At 36.5% G+C, this 18,759-nt stretch overlaps 1 protein-coding gene across 5 annotated transcripts in view; it reads left to right on the forward strand.

Annotated features, from left to right (window-relative positions):
• The first annotated feature begins 678 nt into the window (after positions 1–678).
• LOC118739230 (beta-1-syntrophin-like) overlaps positions 679–18,759 on the forward strand; it is a 150,803-nt gene continuing 132,722 nt past the window's right edge. For 2 of the 5 annotated variants that reach the window (XM_036470433.1, XM_036470434.1), the window contains exon 1: positions 679–1,598. The gene's annotated coding sequence lies outside the window, so the exon portion shown is untranslated. The remainder of the gene's footprint in view (positions 1,599–18,759) is intronic. The other 3 variants (XM_036470436.1, XM_036470437.1, XM_036470435.1) reach the window with 2 other exon arrangements.

Genomic DNA, 18,759 nt, shown 5'->3' on the forward strand with positions numbered 1-18,759 from the left:
AGAACTTTAGTGGAGCTAAACAGTATTCCAGCTTTATACCCGTCTCTATCTTGTGGAGCAGTTCGTAGTTTATTACACAACTATTTTTATCAGTTTTAGGTATTTCTGAATTATAGTCAGTAAGAGTTTATTGTTCAATTGACTGAAATAAACAAATAAAATAAAAATTAATAAAGAAAACGCTGAAAATCGGGATTTAATCGGTACAAATACGAAAAATCGGGACACCTATACTTCCCGAGTTTTTAAATATATTCACCTGGACAATTTTCTCAAAAGCGGTACTGTTCCGCCATAATCGACACGAATGGTCACCGTAATTATAGTACTCTAAAATACACCTCGTTTTATATTAATTTTGCCATAATTTTTAAGGATATTTTTCAATTGGGTGACAACTCTATCAATATATTCATACTTAACTTTCTCAAATTAATTAGTAAAAGGAACATAAAATATTTGTTTATATTTTCCTAAAACCTTTTTACAACTCTTGGCAACTTTGCTCGGAAAGCTCAGGATACAACTGAGCGCCATAATACGTCTACAAATGTCTCGCTAGCGAGCAAAAGCAAATCCAATTGTCTCCACAAAAAGCTTTCACCCGCAGCCGTGATGTCTGTTGGAGATTTAAAATCGAGCGCATAGCCTCAGTGCGAGCTCAGTTTCGAGCGAACATTCGCGGGCGAAGGATGTTTAAATATTTTCGGTAGGCGTCGCGTCGCTGATATAGAAGTTCAATTGAGTGCTATAAATATGTATATTGACTGCCGCCTTGTGTACGCTTGAATGCGTTTGTGCGTGAGTGCGCGCGCGAAGCGGGGGCGTGAGTGGCGTTCGATTTTTTCTGCAATTACAAAGCAATAAAGTGGCGAGCTATTTGTTCGTGTGTGCGTTCGTGCGGTAGTGTGAAAAGAAGATAACGGTAAAAGGAGAATATTAACATTTTGTAATATTTGGTGGAAATTTTGTTTGAATTTGCGTATTTATTGAAGCACCGAAACGGCGTCGCGAGACTTCCGGAAAAATACGAGCTGATGAGAATGAAGAATTGCAGGCGTAGTGCTGTTGGTGCTTAGCTTTTTTTCGGCTCTATATAAAGGCAGCGAGAATGCATATGAATTGGCATACCAAGGCATGCAAACACAATATATTCATAAATATACATACTAACTACTTGTGTGTACCGAAATAAACGCAGTAAACCTCCATACCAATCGCACTTAAACTTGCGTCGGTGTGGTCATTGAAGTGCTGAAGGAAACGCGTGGAAGGTGGAGGAGTTGCGAGAAACTGCGCAAGCGCTGTGCGAGGTACGTCCGCTGCGGTAATTTGTGACAAAATAATAATAAAAGCAAGCGAAAAAAACAAATACGATTTTTACGGAAATAACTGAAAACTGGAAACTTAGAAAACAAAGTAAAAAGTTAGTTATGATATGTAATTATTACTGTAAAGCAATTTAATGGTGTAATATATGTAGGAGAAGTATGTTTTGTGTAATTTAATGATTCTGTTGGAGGTGTTTAAGAAACAGCAAAGAAGTTTGGGTGAAGCTGTGCCAGGTTGTAAACAACGAATAAAGTAGTAAATGGAAGGTAAGTTTGTTATTTAAAAAACAAAGAATACTTTTTGCAAGTTCAGCAGTGGGATTCCAGAAATTGTTACGTTGCGCTGAATTTCTGTCGCCAAAAATTTCTATATGAATTGCAGGTGCGAGAAAAAGTATGCATTGTTTCCAGTGGAACCAGCTGTCCCTCATGCATTCCACTTGAGAATGCACTTTTTAGTTTTTAATGTTGCATAAATTTGGGCGCATCTATTAATCATACAGAAAGTTTTGGAATTTAGCGCCGAAACATTTAGAATCCCGTGAGCGATTAGTTTGGGCATATCGAAGCTGAGCACTGTTGCTCAGAAATTTTGAAAATAAAACGGGGAAAACTAAAATATTATTATGTGATGCCTAAAACTATTTATGTATATAGTTTTACAAAAGTTTAATTGCACGAAGAATTAAACTAATTTCAATATGCCTGATTTGGTGGCAAAGCAAAAGAAAAATTAGCGGCTTTTTTAGCATATTTTTTTTTCGTTTGATTAGCATTTTTCTTTATTACGGAGTGATAAATTTTGGAACGAATATCCGATGTCTCCCAATATCTGTTTGAGTTCATTTTAATTTGAAGTTTCTTTGTAAATGCAATTTAGTTATGAATTATGAAATCACTTCAAAAAACATTATAACCTTAAGCCAAAAAATGAATAGAATAACACTCCTGAGCCCTTGAAACTACCATCGCAAACACCTTCGTATGTATTTTGAACGCCACACTCCCACCCGCTATCCGAATTCTTTTTTTTTATCCCCAAACTTTCCGGATGCTGGTCGTCTGCGGTTAATGCCGCTGCAGTACTTCATTTCTTTCCACCATTTCCTCCAGCTATAGCCACATTCCGAAGTAGTATGAGTTCCTTAAGGCCATTTCGTAGTCTGCCAACCACCAGTCCACCCCCATTGCTGGATTTTTAATCGTTAATTGCAAATTGCCACAGGCTCTGCGTAGCAATGTTGGTGTTGGCTGTAGGGTTGCCAACATTTTCTAAGATATTTATAGTACTTTTTCAAGAAAATTGGAAAAAATATACCACACTTCAAATATATATAGTATTTTATTTTTAAGAGAAAGTAAAAACGATTTTGAAGTGATGGAAAATTTCTTCCTGTGAATGCCAAAGTTGTTGGAATAAAGAGTAGAAATGAAATAATTTTAAATAAGTCTGTTTACTCCTCCTCAGTTAAGCTACCCTTTTTGATTATAAACTCACAGTGACCTTTTACTACAAAGAATATTTCATTTAATATAGTTATTTCAGTATAAATGTCATCCATTTTAAAACACATTTTTTTGATGCAAACTACTGAAATATATTTATACTTATAATTGATGAAACATAGTATTTTCGCGTACTATATTTTTTTCCAGTACAGTACATAGTACGCCGACCGGCAAAATAATATAATGCAATATATTATATTCCGGTTGGCAACCCTAGTTGGTTGTGTAGTGGGTGGCCATACTTAGCGGGTAAAAGCGTCACTGACTGCAGAGCGAAATTCTCCAAAGAGTGCCGCTAATTAAACTCTCCACACCTGCTGGCCGCTGCATTTCGGAGAGCTCTTACTCACCCATACTTCCACTGTGTGTTAGTTTATGCTGGCTCACATGCACACAGTTGTAACGATGGAGCTTTTCATTCAATATTATTTGGTTGGTGTTGTTGTTGCGCCTACACTGCGTAATTTGGCGTGAAGTCCTTTGGTGACGCTCGCTGACTGTGCTTCTGGTCATTAGTCGTTGTTTTTACTCTTATTATTTTCTACAAATTCAGCCACCCACTGAAAATAACAACAACCCGCAATACGACATGCGCCAGTAATTGAAACAAAACAAAATCATGCATTCCTCATTTACTCATGCGAGCTACGTTCGTCTGCATCTGCTTTATGTTCCCCGCTTTACATTAAACAAAGTGCATATACATATGTATGTATATCTTTTTATTTTTTCCCGCTCTTCATATTTTCATATTAGTATTCCTTCTTTCACTTGCATCGCTTGTTTTTCAATCCTTATGTGTTTTTCATTTCTAGACATCACATTCATACACACATACATATGTAACTCAACATGCCGGCTGCTGCCTTTTGGAATCAAGGATGCCATCCTTGGTTGTGCTCTCTCGCAGAAGGGTTCGCCGAAACCCAACCAGAGTTACCACTGAAAAATTTTCTTTCCTACCATGAGTTGGTTCATAAACCTACCAAATGGCGCATAGTTTATAGTTTTAATAAAACCTTCGGAGTAAATGGCTTGAAAGATCGCAGCACAAAATAAAATTCCTTCGGTGATTTTTTATACATCGCTCATTTGCATACATACTTATCTTATGAAATATATAAACACGTGAACCGGTTTTAAACCGAACCGGTTTTGTACCGGAAAACCGGTCTTTTCTTTTAATTAACTGAACCATTAACCGAACCGAAATTTTCCACAAATGTTTGATCTGAACCAAAAACCGAATCACTTTCTATAAAGATTGAAAGGTTCGTTTCAACCAATTTTCAATAGATAAATGTACCCACTTTTTTCATTTTGGTAAACATGGTAATACCCACCATGTTTGTTTACCATGTGACAATATGAAATGTAAAGGCAACACATCTCATTTGACCGACACTTGACCCTTAACCTGACGCGTTGTTGCACTTGACACTTAAACTTGCGCGTATTTTTATTTTTTTTTTCGAACCGTTGAACCGAACCGAAACCCCGGTTCAAATACCAAAAAAACCCCTTCGACGAACCAATCCAAAAGTGCAAGAACGGTTCGAACCGCTGAACCGAACCGACCAAATTTTTCATCCGGTTCACGTCCCTGATAAACATACATAATTAAGTTAAAAATATACCTCATGGTTAGGCTTGCCAAATGTCTGGGTCTAGGAGCCGCCGGGCTGGGGAAAAATCTGCGCTTTGCGGGTTTGCCATTAATTTCTTCGAGTCGCAGTTAAAGCTTTGTGATTTTCCGATTTATTGGAAATATGTATGACTAACAAAAAGTTGTTTTCTTTTAATTTTCGTGTATGATAAAAAATAACATATTCTGTAAACACGTATATTTTTTATCTAGCGCATGCATTTGAATCGCTCTTCTAGTGCCATTTAAAATATTATAACAATTTTGTCATTGTTGAAACTACCATCGATTCGCAACTGTATTTCAAAGAAAAATATCTGTTTTATAAACCTCCCTTTACATCCATCAATTTAATCACTTGATATCCCTTTTGATACCCAGTAGCAAAGCTTTTTTTAAAGGTATTTGAAATAATGGCACACAGTTGGATCCATCTAAGAAACAGACTGAGGGTAAAACTTATATCGGCAAGCCTACTCACAGTGCTGACAAAGTGACACTCTATAGCAAACCAGAAATGTTTTCTGTTTTATGAGCAATGAGACCTACCAAAATTTTTAAGCGTCCTACCATCCTACCAACGAGAAAAAAACCTACCAATTTTGGTAGGAAAAGCCCAAAACGGCAACCCTGAACCCAACACTTAAAATTCTCATATACTTACTTAGTTTTTCCGCTTTTGCTCATACCTCTTCTCCTTGCATAAAAGCTGGCAGAATAAGGCCTGCCTGCTTGCCTTTGTCCTCGTCGCCGGCATTGCGTTCGTTGACATTTTTCTTTCGCTCTTACGCCTCCGTTTCTTTCCGCTCTTCATCCGTTGCTGGCTTTGTGTCGCCTGCAGCCGCTGCTGCTGTAATTGTCCGCTTTGAAAAAAAAGCCAAGAGACGCGGGAAATGCGAGACTTGGTGCAATTTTCTATGCAATAACAAGTTACTGATTGTGTGGGGTAGTCAGGTGGCGGGTTGTGGGAGTGTCGAAGGATGTGGGGAGATTGATGCGTTGTGTTAGTGCGAAAACGTGGCCAAGGTTTGCTAGAATTGCAAATGTTGTTTTTACAGTTATTGCTCTGGTTGTTGTTGCTATTGGTATTGCCCTTGAGCGTTGTTTAGGTATCAATTACTAAGACAATATACATTGATTGCTCTACATCGGCAATGAATGGCATAATTTCTACGCTCACTCAGTTCATTTTTATCGAAAACGAGCGCAAACGATGCGAAACACGCTCGCAGCTACTAAAATTCCTATATGCATACAATGTACGTACGTACATACTTAGTAGAATCAGACAATTTGCTGTGCAAATACCTTGAAATTATTTGATGTCATTCAGTTTGTTGTTAGCGAGCATTTGATTTGAGTGAGTCGCAACGTTTTTGCCTATTTAAATATTTCTCTTTGAAATGTATACGATTTTTTTTTGTTTTATGTTGTGAAGAGTTTATTAAAATATGTGACTAAAATGAAATAAATTCAATGTATGTGGTATATCTGACCCTTGAAAATAAGCCAAAATAAAAATCCTTTTTTTAAATTATCGTATTGTTGTGCAAAAAATCACACTTTATTTTCCGTTTATGACATCTTTAGTTTTTCTAAAAGTCAAGAATAAATAGTATCCTCCAGTAAGATTACACTTTCATATGTGAACAAATCTCACGAGTTGTTTTTAGTGTCACTTGCTCCTCTCTCCAGAAAAACAAAAAACGCTTAAGCATTCTTCTTGCATTTATTTTAATCACTGGAGTTCCAGAAATAAATACAATAAAAATAAAATCAAGTATTTGAAAAATTCTAGCATTAAAATGCTTATTTAGGCGAAAAAGTATCGAGATTTTTCATTGACACTCGAAAAAATCATAATTGTTTTTTTTATAACTTTGGAAAGTTGTCAGATGGAATATTCGTATTACAGCCAATGGACTCAGGCATCAAATACAGCATATCTGTGCAGTTTGAAGAGTGTGCCACCAAATTAAAAAAAAAAAAAAAACATTGGCAGCATGCAGAATATCCGTTGCAGCTATTTTGTAACTTTTGAAATTTTTACGAGCTTTTTAGTTTTACTAATTTAAAATACTTCAAAATGTTAAAATAAAATGGTGAAAATTTTCTTCTCGTAAAAACAAAAGATTCAATGAAGTGTAATGAAACTATTGTGACAACAAATGGAAAAAAAATTACATTAGGGGTATTCACGATCCGGTGCACACATAGCATAAATAGCATTATTGGCTAATTTTGTTGTTGTTTGAACACCGTATGTACCGGATCGCGAAAACCCCTATTGAGTAAAATATGACTATGATCTGAGAAACTAAAATTCCATTTTTTTAATTTTTATTGACACTCGAAATTTATTGTAAAATTATTGTATATGTACATGAAGAAAGTAATATATGTATATGTGCATAAGGAAAACTACATATGTAAAAATCTTCCACGCCAACATTTAACTCATTTTAAATAATATGACTTTTAAGTGAAGGCGTGCGGCTTTACTCTGCCTCACATGTATCTCCCTGGGATTTCAGGCCCATAAGTCTCTCCTCGTTTCTTTTGAGGACGCTGGAGAGGCTGATCGATCCGAATTTAAGGAGCAGGATCCTGAGGGAGCGCCTTTCCTTGGATCAGCATGCTTATTGCAAGAGCAAGTCTGTCGAAACTGCCTTACACACGGTCGTTGAAAATATTGAGCAATCCTTCTCGCAGAAGGAATTTGCGGTCGGTGCCTTCCTTGATATCGAGGGGGCTTTTAACAATGTTTTGCGGCATAGTGGGGCAGCGCTTCTATCCGGAGGAGTGTGAGTAGAGGTACTTACCCCGCAAGAGGGAGTTCTCTCGCCGTTGCTTTGGGGTGTTGTAATCAATGACCTGCTGGTGTCTCTGGAAAGAAGTGGCTGTCGGGTGGTTGCCTATGTCGATGATGTAGTATTGATAACAAGAGGAAAGTTTCCGGAAACACTGTTTGAGCTTATGCAGGGTTACATGAGCTTGGTTGATGACTGGGCTTTTAGCTGCGGGCTGGGTGTAAATCCCAGTAAAACGGAGCTTGTTCTCTTTACTAGGAGATCTTATACCGAATAGCCGTCTTCCCTCAATGGGTGGTCTTCCTCTAAGGCTCTCTGACAGGGTCAAGTACTTGGGCTTGATCCTTGACAGTAAGCTTTCCTGGAAGCCTAACGTAGAGGAAAGAGTCAAGAAGGCTATAGTAGCACTGTATTGTTGCAGAGGGGCCATTGGCAAGCGTTGGGGCCTCTCGCCGAAGGTAGTGCATTGGCTTTATGAAACTATTATTAAGCTAATGCTATTATATGGGGTACTCGTCTGGTGGAACGCACTTGACAAATATATACAAAAAAAAAACAAACAAAAGACAAAAATATAAAAAAATTTTACTTAACTGATTATATTGTATCTACTGCATTTGCATTAGAGAAACGTAAAAACGTGTTCTCCCCAGCAGCGTGACTCAGCATAACTAAATACAATTTAAGCGCCTAAATACAGCTGGAATTGCAAGGAGCATAGTAAGCATAAGTAGTATTATAACTAAATATATGATGCAGCTACTAAACAGTAAAGGATAGTTAAGTACGAAGAATTTTAGAATTTGAGTACGCGTATATGTGCACATACCCGAAAATCTACATACATAAATGAGTACCTATGTAAGAGTATGCACCTACATAACTAAGCATTTTCCAAATGAAAGCACACTGCAATGCAGTAATGCTGAAGCGCTAGCCAAAAATAGAAATATCACAAGGAATATATAGTATTGTATGTATAAATAAAAATGGGAGTAGAAACAATGAAACCGAAAAAGATTCGGACGTCAGAGGAGTACACATTTTTGGAGTATGACAAAAACTCTACGAAATAAAATAATGACTGCGACTTAGCATTGAGGGCGCACAGTTAGTTAGGGAAAAGTGCAATATTTAGATACATACAAATGTGCATTTGTATGGGGAGTCGGCGGGTATGGATTTCCGTGCTGCACAGCAGTAAAATGAGAGAAGAGATTATAAATAGTGAATAGTAGCAAAGGAGTAATTTGCGTTGGCCATTCACGCTACACTGGGTTAAATAATTTCTGCAGCCCCGTGGAATTTGTTGTTTTGGATAGTTGAGTATTAGTTGGTCGCAGTGTGTATGCATTGGTGTGTGTAGAGAGCTGTTGGGCAAACGTAAGTCACTAGGTAACGGGTGATTTTTTAAGAGCTTGGTACCTTTTTTTTTAAAAAAAACGCATAAAATTTGCAAAATCTCATCGGTTCTTTATTTGAAACGTTAGATTGGTCCATGACATTTACTTTTTGAAGATAATTTCATTTAAATGTTGACCGCGGCTGCGTCTTAGGTGGTCCATTCGGAAAGTCCAATTTTGGGCAACTTTTTCGAGCATTTCGGCCGGAATAGCCCGAATTTCTTCGGAAATGTTGTCTTCCAAAGCTGGAATAGTTGCTGGCTTATTTCTGTAGACTTTAGACTTGACGTAGCCCCACAAAAAATAGTCTAAAGGCGTCAAATCGCATGATCTTGGTGGCCAACTTACCGGTCCATTTCTTGAGATGAATTGTTCTCCGAAGTTTTCCCTCAAAATGGCCATAGAATCGCGAGCTGTGTGGCATGTAGCGCCATCTTGTTGAAACCACATGTCAACCAAGTTCAGTTCTTCCATTTTTGGCAACAAAAAGTTTGTTAGCATCGAACGATAGCGATCGCCATTCACCGTAACGTTGCGTCCAACAGCATCTTTGAAAAAATACGGTCCAATGATTCCACCAGCGTACAAACCACACCAAACAGTGCATTTTTCGGGATGCATGGGCAGTTCTTGAACGGCTTCTGGTTGCTCTTCACTCCAAATGCGGCAATTTTGCTTATTTACGAAGCCATTCAACCAGAAATGAGCCTCATCGCTGAACAAAATTTGTCGATAAAAAAGCGGATTTTCTGCCAACTTTTCTAGGTAATAAAATTCAATGATTTGCAAGCGTTGCTCGTTAGTAAGTCTATTCATGATGAAATGTCAAAGCATACTGAGCATCTTTCTCTTTGACACCATGTCTGAAATCCCACGTGATCTGTCAAATACTAATGCATGAAAATCCTAACCTCAAAAAAATCACCCGTTATTATGAACGGATTACACGCTTAAATAATCCGACTCCCAAACGACGCACCACAGAGCGACAGACTGACAGATGGACAGTGAAATCCGCAAAGATTCTAATGCAATATTTAGATGTCATATGTATTTGCAAGTGTACATTTGTATGCATTGGTGCACCTATGTAAGCACACACATTAGGGCGGGCCAATTTGTATGGGAGATTTTTTCGACTATGCGCGTATAGCACAGAAAGATTCTACCTGTAAATCTAAGTAAGTCATAGGTGTAAAATCAATTCGGAGTTTGCCAAATTGTGAAAATGCTTTCTTAACATTTCGCTGTAGCGTCATCAAGAAATGCTTAAATTTTGCAAAAAGGTATGCTATGAAAGGTTTTTTGATATGAGGCATCCATTTCTGTGCTTATATGTGTCTTAAAATTTCCATCACAGGGCGCAACAGGCAAAATTTTGTATTTTTCTTCAAAACCTATTTTCGAAATTTGGCAAATTCCAAATCGGTTTTAGACCCATGGTTTCTTCGGCAAATTTGCTTAAAATTACACGTAAAATCCTCCTATGCCAAACAAGCATAGTAAAAAAAAAATGGCCGCCCTAATCTAGTACCTACTTAAGTAGATATTCAGATCGGCATAATATTTAAGCGTTTATAGTAGTATATGCATTTGCCAAGTGTTGGTGAATTGTCGGTGTAAAACTGATTACATACATGCAAAACTCAGTGGCAAATAAGCGGAAACAGTGTGGCCGGCAAAGCAAAACTGTACAGAAGCAGCAGAGTTTGTAAATTTGTTTGAATCGAAAATAGCAACATCCTTTGCTTGATATCCTTTGCCATTTATATGGCATAGTTTGGCAGTATTTGTTGTTGTTGTTTTTATTTCAAATCGCTTACTTGTGTACAAAAATAATTCCTTGGCCAACACTCTTGCCATAATTATTTGAATAGAAATGGTACTGCTGCTGTGCAATAAATTTCAATTTAGTCCTAACAAATGCTTGGCCACGCAGCACTTAAAGCGGATTTAAACCACTGATAGGTGCATTGGAAGTAAACGAGGATTTTAGTACAATTGCGAATTTGAGGACACTTGATTGCCAATTAATGCATGTATTGTGCAAAGACTTAAACAAATTTTTTCAAATTTATTTTTACACTAAAAATTCGTAAGAAAATGTTACATAGAAAATTAAAAAATTTTACAATAAATTATAAATGTGGAAAAAACCATGAAACCTCCAGAACACTCAGTACAAACGACTAGCCTGTGGCAGCAGCATTTTTTAGCCAATATTTCTACAATAAATAAAAGTCCTTCTCCATGAATTCTATGAAAGCGAATTAGTAAAATATTTTTAGCTCATTTCTTTGCACACTTATACATATTTTGATTGCACGTAGAATGTGTTCATAATTCAAAAGAGGATGATGACAAATGGTATGCATGGCGGGCGCGCTAAAAAATATGTTCTGACTACATATTAATGTACACAGAAATTGTTGATGCGAATGCAAGGAGACTCGGCATTACGTTATTTGCTCTTCCAAAAAAAAAAAAAAGAATAAGCATACCATACATTAAAGGTGCGTGCGTGTGCGTGTGCGTGTGGTAAATTTTGAGAAAGGACAAATCTAAACGGCCAAAAGTTGCAGCGAAAATGTTATTTCAATGACTTGTAATTTTTTTTAATCCAATGAAATGAGCTCAGTAATTGTTTTTATAAACGATTGAATTATTAAAAGCAGTCAATACCGCATGCAGAGTATAAGCTATCCCTCTCTCTGATTGTCGCTGTTTTAAAAACAGTTTTTTCTCACTCCTTTTGGTTGTACAATGAGAATAATATTTTTATGTCCCAATTAAATAGTAACTCTCGCCACCGCATATCGTAGGTGTATACATTTCTGCGATAATTTTTCAAGTTTGTTTTTCAGTTTTTTCTTTTTTTTTTTAAATAAAACTGTATTAAAAGATGTTATGTCTTTTTGTTCTAAGAACAAATTGCATGTTCGGATTCGATACTTTAGAAATGTCCCGACTGTGAGCCACAGAAATCTGGGCACCGTAACTTAACGCCATTGTCTCAGCCCAACCCGACGAACGGTTGTAGAGACAAATAAGACAAGAAGCATACATACATCGTCGTTTAAAGTGCAAAACCGCGTATCAACAAAATGCAAAACCGCGTATGTGAGGTTGCATAAATTATTTTCTAGAGAGTAAAAACACAAATATTGAATTGAATTTCTGGCTAGTATATTTCAAGATGGAAAGGATTGAGCCAAGAGCTTGTGTGAGCAAATTCAAGCCAGGGATTGCGATCCTTGCTTTATGGTGACTAAACATTATGTGGACCTATGATAATCACTAGTTTGGAAATTGCCACCAACTATACTATGCAGATTCAAGGACGATTCTTCATCGATCCGCAAGGACTTCTTCCCGGTATAACGCTTTCGTCAGGTTATTTAAGACGGCAGTGGAGGATATGCCTTCTGTCGACCACAGAACCAAACGCGAACGTGAATTGCTGGCGAAAACGTTGGTCCAAATGTTTCAATAAAAAAAATTAATTTTGGGCGGGACGAAGTTCGCCGGGTTTGCTAGTTTGGAATAAAAATCGTGAAGGGCTACGAAGTATGTCTGACTTAATTAGATGCTCTTACTGGCTGATAGATGGCGCGCAAACTAGGCATCATTAACGAATAGAGTAAAAGCCAAATATGCAGACCTGGGTTTATCGCAGACAACAGAATTAACAATTCTCGGTACACTTTTTTGAAAAAAGATTTCAGGCCTTCCCTGGTTTAGATTTTGAAAAAGTTCAAAAAATCCTAATTGCATGTGTATGCACATTAGGGTGGCCCAAAAATGCATGGGAAAAAGTAAAACAAAATTTTGATAATATTTAGAATAAAAAATATTTAATATTGAAAAATGGGTTAACAAATGGGGAGTCTTCTGAAGAGAATCAGAGTTTTCCGATCGAAAGTTATTGATTTACAAGAATTCTTTACCATTTCTACGAAAAGTTGTTTTTCTAAAATAAATTACATGGAAAACTTTAAATGCTTTGAGCGACTTCTAAATACTATCTGATTTCAAAATAAGAAAAAGGGGTATAGTTTTCGCTATAGAACAAGGGCATTTACTTTTTTGGAGCACCCTAATGTACATATCTAAATGCAGATTATTATGACATTGTTGCTTTAAATCTTGAGTAGCTATGTTTGTTGTTCCATTGCTTTTGTGTTGATATTTTGAAAGCAAATAAATTATTCATCGTTGATTAATTATGGAAATGTGCGAATTGTTATGTACGTAAGCGTATACTATATGTTTGTTTGAATGAACTAGCTTTGTTTACAATTATTTCTGGTGCAAATGAGCGCATTTAAACACATGTGAAATTATGAAAAGACATGAATGCAAACATACAAATACTCATTCAATCATTTACTTAGGCACTAATTCACAGAGGTATGGAAATGCCTGCGCTCGCATGCTTATATGTCATTATGCCGTTACTCATACGACACGTTGTACGAGTATTCATTATTTTTCGTGAGAGTCATACAAGCCCCCTAAAGCTTACAACCTTAAATACAAACTGTACCTTAAAGCTTAGAATCCAGCTCTTAAGAAAAATCACAAAAAATATTTTTTTATTATATCTGTTACTTAAAAAAGCACTTTGTTTTTTTTTTCTGTGAAATACCTTATATTTTTAGAAGTATAAACCTAAAGTATATGTCAAAAACATTCATGTTCAGCACCTTGCGAGGTAATTCATATTTTATTTCAGCTTTTAGTACCAAAATTATCATCATGACCAATGTCATCTATTAGTAAAGCATAAAAGGAACACCTCCGATTACGGCTTATGCTGTAATTTGCAAAATAATATTTCGTAGTGCCGAACTCCGAGCGACTACTTTATATGCTACGTACCTTACTTGGTGAAGCTGTTCAGAATTTTGTCTAATAACAAATGTACATATGTACATTCGCAATTCCTGCTTTCACAAAGCGGCCACGCATTTGTTAAAGTAAGGGAATTCGGCAGGGAAGTGTTGAGGACCGTCGGCTCAAGTGTAAGTTGCTGGCAAAGCATTATTACGTGCTCCTATTTCCTATGGGGTACAAACACTTGAATCGTGGATCCGACGCATTCCTATTGTTTTATTGGCCTAAAAAGACACAAACATGCATAAGTATATGACTACGAAGCATGTGCAGCATACGTTTACCTGGTACGAATTCATTCTCGCACCTCTATAATTTTCATTCAATTTCTAATTTCATTTTGTTTTATTTGCCTTCATGTCGTACGTTGGCAGGGTGTCGGTACGTGGCGCACGCCCCCGTGCATCGGATTGGGGGCTGGTTTTGCTTTCTTTGATCGATGCTTATTGTTGCTTTTAATGATATTTACATGAGTTTTGAATTAGCGATAATTACCAGCAACGTGATTGATTACACGCTCGCGGCTAAGTACCCGCGATTGAGTGGCTGTGAATGGTGTGAGACCCGATGTGGGCGGGAGTTCGTCGTCTCATGATTGTGTCAATCGCAAGAATCACAAGTCACGTCGCAAGTGTCAATTTGTAAGCGGAAATCACTTGCCAAGTGACACTGCTTTGGTGATAAATTTTGAAGAGCTAAGCGAAAGAAAAATTAATTTGAGTAAAATTGTTGTTTAGAAAGAAAAGTTTCGCTATGAAACAACTTGTTTTAATCATTTTTAATGGTGCTTCTAGGCAAAAAAAAAATTAAGAAATATGTGATGATAAAGAAAATTTCGATTTAATATTTTTATTGCGCTTTCTAAAAAATAGGTGTAAGCATGATTTACGTAATGTAGAGTTTAAAATTAACTGGTTTCGCTTGATCTAAAAGTTAAATAAATTCTTTGACTTTTTCTATTATTCCTAGAAGTTTAGTATAATTTCACGAAGAAGAGTTAAGTAAGCCGATAAGAACATATGCTCGGGCGGCATATAATGCCTAGTGGCTTAAAGTATACAACTTCACTATGAATAAAGTTAAAATAAAAAAACTGTTTAATATACTACGCCCTTATAAATGGACTAAAAAGTAGAAAACAATATTTCTCAGTCCCGTAGAATTTCTTTTGATAACTTTTGATTTTGAAATTTTAGCAAAAGCTATTATAAACAATTTATGAGAATGGAAAGGAAAAACGTGGGGCGTATGTAGGAGACTTGAATTGATATGAAAAGTAATATATGTATATATATATCGTCGATGTTTTTGCAAAAAAAAATAGTTAAAAATGGTGTCTGGAAACACAACATTACAAGTTAATAAAAGCGTTTTAATAAAAACCTCCACGAAATTATATATGAAAACTTATACGCACTTTTCAAATGCAACAATCAAGAATTTTTTCAGGTTAAAATATGCTGGCGCCTAAATTCGTAGTAAATTTGCTTCACGCACCAAACTAGAAGTTGTTTTTTGTAATTTTAAAAATCACTAGCCATAACAAATTCTTAAGGAAATATTTACTCAGAAAGCTATTTAACTATTGAAAGTAAACTTGCTTTATGTTCGTTCTTCTGATATTTAATTATTTTAAGTTTGAAATTTAGCAAACATTTTAGGTGTGAATTAAACTTTCAGAATTTCAATTGAAATGTAACAATAAATTTATCTATTATCTCGGAAAGATTTGAAATGTGACATAGTAGCCTTCACATATATATCGTAAATCTCATGTTTTTTTTCAATTTAAAATATGAATTAAGTTTAACAAGCGAAGTTTTTCTCTTCAGTTAAACATATTATTTTTTTTTGTCTATAAAAGAAAACAACGCCTAAAATTTCGAAGTACAGCACATTCATCCACGTAACACTTCGTTGTGTTCGGGTATGAAAACAAGATGTTTACTATTTTACGAATGAAAAGTCCTTTGCTGCATTTTCATGATTGAGTATATTGAGTTATGCGAAGGGAAGTTGAACTAAAAAAATTAAGCCTAATTTAATTTAAATGTCGAAAGCGTCTAGTCAAAAAGTTTGCTTTAACGTTACATAAAATGGCAAAAGAGCACTTAATATTTATAAGTAGATCAAAAAACGGGGACACAGTTTACAAAAGAAAATACGTAAAAAGCAGTGAAATGAACAAAATCAGATTCCAAATTTCGATTTTACTCGCAGACAAAAACTTGACCGGCCTCCTCAACGAGGCAAGCAATAAACTTGACCGTTTGACATTTTTCCAGCACACCCACGAGCCCCAATTTCATAGTCAGCGTGTAAAAAGGTAACGAAAAAGGCGAAAAGAATTGCAGAAGACACTTTCTGGCTTGCAACAAACGAACTTTATACATTTTTAATATATTGACAAGTTGTGTAGCAAGTCAGTTGAAGGAGGACTAAGAAAGGATGGCGAATTTAAGAAGGCAAAGCGAACGAAGTGAAGGCAGCAACGGAAGGTCAAATGCGGGCCGCATTGAAATGCTGGCGAGTCGGGCATAAAAGTCAACTAGCAATGCTATCAGCAATAATTCTATTTGCACACAACCCACAAAACATACTTATGTATATACACGTGTACAACTATGCAAACAAACAAAGAGCGGCGAATGAACAGCAGCGAAAGCAGAGAACAGCATGTGGCAAATTTTGTCACGTATACGCCATGCGGGCCGGCGCTTTTGCATCAACACCAGCGCCAGCAACAATTTGATTTGCTACAGTTCAATGTAAGTAAATACGTTTGTGTTTGGGATTCTGGCATCGTTTTTTTTTTTTTGTTATTGCAGCTGCCATTGTATTACATTGTCAAATGCAAATGGAATATTATGAAATGCCAAACAATAAACCGATAATATGTTGTTGAGAAGTCGGCGGCATTAAAATGAAGTCAGAGTGGGTGACTGTCAAAAAGGGACTAAATATGAGGCTCATTAAAGTTTCATATCAAATATGTAGGTGAAAATTTATTTGTCGACCACACGCTGACGCTAACTTCGACGCGCCCAAGCCGAATGGATAAATGTAAGCAATCAACCGATAAAAAACTGCCGTCATCCAGTGCGCTCAAAAAACGGCAGTGTGTGCCAGCATTGTATAGATTCGACCGTTGGCGAATAGCAGCAAATAGAAATAAAGCCTAAAACGCTAGCCAAAGTGAGCTGACAAAGCTAACATCAAATCAAAAAGCTGCAAAATAGCGTCGCCAAAGGCTATGATTAATGAGCCGGCTACGGTCAGTAGGCTAACATTTCTTATGCGCAAATACAGGCATGCAGTATAATTGTGTATGTGTGTGTGTGTGTGTGTGTGTAGCATTTATATACATATCTATATGTTCAGCATTTTTAGGTCAACTCTGACTGCTGGCACATACGAGTATGTGTGAATGAAAGTATGTATTTGTATATGTATACATATGTAGAATGTATAGTAATAAGCAGCATGACATGGGTGTTCGCTACGAAATGGAAATGTCAAATTCTCTTTGACATGGCGTGGCATGGCTTGGCATAACGTGGTGAATGTCGTGTAAAATTGTGTGAAGTGGCAGACAACTGGATGAAATAGTTGTTCAAATATGCCAAAAGTGTTTTGTGTCACATATATGCACATACGTACATATTTAAAAGAAGTGAGTATTTGATATTCCATGTTGCCACCTGTCAAATGCTAATACAGTGCAGCATAAGAGATATATTTATGCAATCATATTGAGGTGTTTTTTGTTTGGGGGGAAAAATGAGAAACGAGATGTGATATAAAATTTATGACAATTGTGATTGCGAAATTCAACGATAAGCGTTTGTTTAAGGTATCAAAATTTGACTGAACAGCTTCAATCAGCGTTAAGATTTTTGCTTCCAAGTTGACGTTGAGGGACTTTTATTGTCCTGAAATAGATTACAATTCGTGCCCCACAATTTTCATTGCTTGGCTCCGTACTCCAGAACGCAATTTAAAATAAAGTGAGCTCTGTATCTTTCAATCCAGTAGCCGATTAGATTTCACTGATGAACTGGTACTGAGTTTAGCGTATAGTCTACGTAAAAAGAGGATCGAATTCCGACATTGAAAAAATTTTACTCTTTATGAGCGCGGTTTGTATCCCGCAAGCGAAGGAACCGACAAAAGTGATACACGAGCAGTTGTGGTTGAGCTTTTTGCAGTTAAAATTGCCACCAAAAGACCATTGGAACGGCAAGTACTTATAGTTGACTATCGTCAGGAACCTGTTGAAAGTTATTGCTAAGAAATCCTCGAAAAGTGGCAGCTTTTTGTCGAGAATGGTTTCAAATTTAAGTGGTACTAGAAGTAGAGGAAAACGTCTCGTTTCAATGTGGTGTGCGCATTCCTTCTATACAAAGCTCCGACGTGACCACCCAAGTTATCGATAGAAGCTTTCCGCACTAATTGCACATGAAGCAATGAGAGTATGGAAGACGAGAAAGGTGCGAAAGAAAGAAGGAGAGCCTTGTTCTTCTCTTCACGCAAACTACAGTTGCGATATCGCACACGATCTTCAAAGGTGACACAACTCAAAATTACACGTTTCCAAAAACAAAAAAAAAAAAAACGGAAAACAATTTCTTATCACATGCTAATCATATTGGCAAAGGAGACTTTACCATAGGTTTTTCAACAGATTATAGCAAAAATTTGCTCCAGTTTTTGCGGAAAGGTAAATGAAAGCTCTGTGTACACATTTATTGTACATAATTCAAAAATTACGTATTATGCACATAATTTCAAAAATGCCAAACTAAACTTTGGTAACTGGGGGAAGCCGAAAAAATCATACGTGCGCTCATCAACTTTTACTTTTTGAAGATTTCCAGGGATCAAGTAGAGGAAGGGGTTTTTACGTGGCGGCTCCCAAACCCAGCGCGCAAGCCATTACTGGGTGGTAGCAAGTCATACAGTTGTCCACAAAATAATAGGAGTGCGATATTTTGACCAGTTTTGGCTATTTGTCTTTTGTTTATTTAATGTTTATTATTTTTTTATAAAAGCCTAGCTGACTATACAACAAACACCATATAAATTCAGATTTTAAACTTTGTATAAAAATTATAAAAATTTTGCAATTTTTCACCCAAATTTCAAACTTTTTAATCAGAATCTTT

This window comes from Rhagoletis pomonella, unplaced genomic scaffold (genome assembly GCF_013731165.1).
Source record: "Rhagoletis pomonella isolate Grant_MI unplaced genomic scaffold, Rhpom_1.0 Rhpom_scaffold_00005, whole genome shotgun sequence".
NCBI classification, from domain to species: Eukaryota; Metazoa; Arthropoda; class Insecta; order Diptera; family Tephritidae; genus Rhagoletis; species Rhagoletis pomonella.